Source organism: Elephantulus edwardii, unplaced genomic scaffold (genome assembly GCF_000299155.1).
Source record: "Elephantulus edwardii isolate Elephantulus edwardi_28Jun2011 unplaced genomic scaffold, EleEdw1.0 scaffold00017, whole genome shotgun sequence".
In the NCBI taxonomy this organism is placed as follows: Eukaryota; Metazoa; Chordata; class Mammalia; order Macroscelidea; family Macroscelididae; genus Elephantulus; species Elephantulus edwardii.
The window spans coordinates 30044533-30048526 of record NW_006399767.1 but is presented as its reverse complement, the minus strand read 5'-3'; positions in this window follow the sequence as shown (position 1 = coordinate 30048526).

The following is a 3994-nucleotide window of genomic DNA, read 5'->3' as shown; positions in this document are numbered from 1 at the left end:
AAACTAATGAGGGACAGGACTGCTTTAAAAGGATAAATGATTAGGTATTATTGTCATGACAGGAGTCCGAAATGAAGGCTGTATAGTCAAGTGGACTTCAGGGGAGGGATTGTATAACAATGGAAGAATTTTTCTTTTACTTTTCAAAGAACAAAAGGGGGGGCGCAGATTGGGCAGGGAGAAAATTGCAACAATGAATGAATGGAAATCCAGTCTCTCTAAACTTTCATTAACTTTAATTTAAAAAAAAGAATAAATGGAACAATTTTTATTTTAAAAAAAGAGACAGAGTTGACATCATTTTAAGGAACCTGTAAGAAAATATGATGGCTATTTTGAAATATTAATACTCTTTTTTTTTATTTGATCAATAAACAGGTTTCTGAGTGGCAATGAGAGTTATGTAGGAAAATAAAAGCTCTTATTGCAAATAGTTCACTATTTTCTGATTCTAAGCTCCCTCTGCTATCAAATTGTTTTCATGTTTATAAGTAAAAAACTTGTCAAGGATTCAAATTTGAGAAACAATTACTTGAACTTTAAGACACTCTGCAGTTTCTCTTACAGGCTAATGTATCACAATTTTATTTCAGAATTTTTTTCAAGAAGAGAAAACATGGCATGTGTTATTGTTTTTCTTTAATTTCTTTGTCTTAGGTTCTTTTGATCATCATTATTCCATTATAATGCTACTATTAGGTCGTGGGCCAGTAACCAAAAGGTGATGAATTGACTCTGACACAGTGACTTCACGTGTGTTAAGGCAGAAATGAATCCCATAGAATTCTCAGAGGCTAAAACTTAGCAAACAGAATATCTGTCCAGTCCTTTTTTCTGAGATATTGCTGAATGAATTTTAAGTATCAATACTTTCAGGTAGCATTCCAGCTCATTACCTCTCTTTGCACCAACCAGGAACTTACTTGGTTGCCAGTCATATTTAAATCGATATCCTTGAATGAATTTTAAGCATTATATTGCCTTTCTCTTTTAGATTAATATGTATTAGTGGAGCAAAACAAGGGTCTTGATCTAACTTTGTTTTAGCAACAGATAAATACTTTTTAAAATAAGATTTAAAAACTAAGAACACAAACCAGATTACTGGCTTCATAGGTCCTAAGAAATTGAGCTGCTAACCTATAAGGTGCACTTCTCAGGCACTTTGATTCCACCAACATCTCTGTAAAAGAAAGATGAATGATGAACCAATTCCTCCAGTGCAATTTGCAACCTTGGAAAAATATCTCAAGGATACCCTATCTATCTCTTTTTTGTTGTTGTTACTGCTATGTCTCATTGAGTGGCCTGCAACTCACAGTGAACCTATGTATAATCGCTTTGAACACTGCTCTATCCTTAGCCGGTTTCACTACCTCAGACACACCTAAACCATAATTCTAGTTATTGTGTCAATCTATCACATTCTATACTACTTTCTTCCTTTTCCAACCCTGACCTACAAATAAAAATATCACCTCCTTCCTCTGATCACATCAGAAGTCCCAAACAAAACCACACAAGTAAATTTTCCAAGACTTTCTGCTCCTGTCTCCCCATATATGTGTCAGCTTAAGCAGGTTCTTCTCCAATCCTGCTCAAAGAAGTTCCCAGGGTAGAGGGAATTATCAAACAATGAGTTCTCACCACGACCCAGCAACATACAGAAAAAAGCTGCAACCTCCAAACACCCCATTCGCCTCCAAAACCTATTTGTGACCTGACAAGCCTTTAAAGTTCCTATGTCAGAGAAGAATGGACAGAAACCAATAAAAACTCATGCCCGACAGAAAGTGAATCTGCAAATATAACTGCCTTGCAGCAGCAGGGCCACAAGTAGGTAAACACCTGCTTTTTACCTCTAGGAACTTGCAAAAAGGGCCATTGGAGTTAGTGACTACACTAATCCTTGCCCTCCAAACCAGAGCCTAATAGCACATTGTGCTATCTGTGGAACACTGGGCCATTAGAATACCAGCTCCTCTTCAGTGCTAAGCTGCTGTAGAGTAGCCCCTTCACTGGACCCAGTTCCCACCCTGGCTGATTTCTTAGACGGTCACTGAACACTGAAGATAGCCATGTTCAAGGACCCTCATCACTCCTGCTGAGCTCCCAAGGTAACCTTTCAGGTACCAGGTAAACGATTTTCCTTTCTGGTTGACATGAGAGCAAGCTGTTCAGTACTCCCTGTTTTCAGTACTTCTGTTTTCTCTACCCAGGTCTCAGTAATGGGAATTAATAGCCTTCTCTCTAAGCCTCTCACCACTCAACCTTGCCTCATTACCCTTAACAAACGAATACTCACTCATTCTTTTATAATTATCCCCACATGTTCAACTCTGATGCGGAAACAGAAACCTCCTGTCTAAACTTAAGGCTGTATTTCACTGAGTTAAGCAAACCTATTCACCAAAGCAGCCTTTAGTTCTCTCTTTCAACACTCTTTCCTTCCAAGTCACCTTCTACATTACCTTTATCACCACATTGTCTACCCTGTGAAATGAGATCTTTCCACCCCATCTCTAACCTCTCACTACCAGTCTGTTTTCATTACTTCTCCTCTTTTCCTGCTAAACCACAATTTCCTGTCTCTGCACAACACTGCAGAAGTTTAAAGCCCATTATTATTTGCCTACTTCCCAAAAACTTCTTATCCCCTAAATAAGTTAATAATCTTTTGTTGTGCACTCTCTCCTAACAACTTTCACAAACTCATACTGCTCAACTTCTTAACTTCTTAGCCTCTATGAAATAGAGTATCCCCTTCCAAGGCCCAACTGTCTCTTCTCACAGTCACATATCTCAGCTTTCAATTGACCCCCACCACTAGAAGTTTAACAGCCAATCAGCGCACAACAATTAAAAGCCTCCAACCACCTAAAACTGCTGATCAAATCCTCTCTTTTTACAACTTTATCAGTTTCCTTGGACAAAAAGTTCCCAATTTTTCCTAATTAGCAAACTCCTTCATAGTGCAACAAAAGCCACCCCCCAAAGTTCCCTAAATTCACCCCATTTAGTTATAAAAGCCTTTCTCAAGCTCCAAAACTTCTTTCTATAATCCCACCCCTTACTTTACCAAATTCCTCTAAAGCTTTCCACCTATTCTCTAATGAAAAATGAAGTATTGCTGCCAGTGTTTTAGCTCAGCCCCTTGAACCCACCATTACCCCCATTACACACCTCTCTAAGCAGCTCAATATCACAACCCAGGAATGAGAACCCTGCTTATGAACTCTAGCCACAGGTCTCCTCACCAAAAAAAAGCACTGAAACTTACCCTGAGAAACTTCCTGCAGCCCTTCTCAAGCCATAAGATTTGAGATCTTCACATCATTTTCTATCCTTACTTCCTCCTAAGCAGATACAGGAACTCTACCTACTTTTCCTTGAAAACCCTGATATTTATCTCTCTCCATCACCGTCCCTTAATCCAGCCATCCTACTAGATCTTTACTTCTTTCTCTATCTAATCAACCCATCCGAAATTCAGACCATACTCTGTTTTAGACAGCAGCTCTTACTTCTGAAAATTACCATCAAGCAGCCTAGGCTATAGTATCCATAAACAAGGTATAAAAAACAGCAAAACTTCCCCAGAGCATGACCTCACAAAAAGCCAAGCTTACTGCCTGATGGGAGCCCTACAGCTAACTAAAAGCCTGACTGTCAACATTCACACAAATTCTAAATAAATGTGTCTTTTTTTTTTTTTTGGTTCAAAAATTGAATAATTTAGATTTAATTGAAAAGTTAAAAGCTATTGTTGCTATGTCCTTGGGGTTGGGGAGAGACTGAGTAAGATGGGTTCAATAATGTATACTGCACTGAAACAGAGGAGGGAGAGAACCGTTTAAAGGAGAGATATAACTGGGTATTTCTGTCATCACAGGAGACTAGAGCGAGGGGTACATGGTGGAGGGGACCTGGGGGAGGGTTTGTAAAACAATGAAAGAATCTTTTCTTTTACTTTTCCATAATTTTTGGACTCATG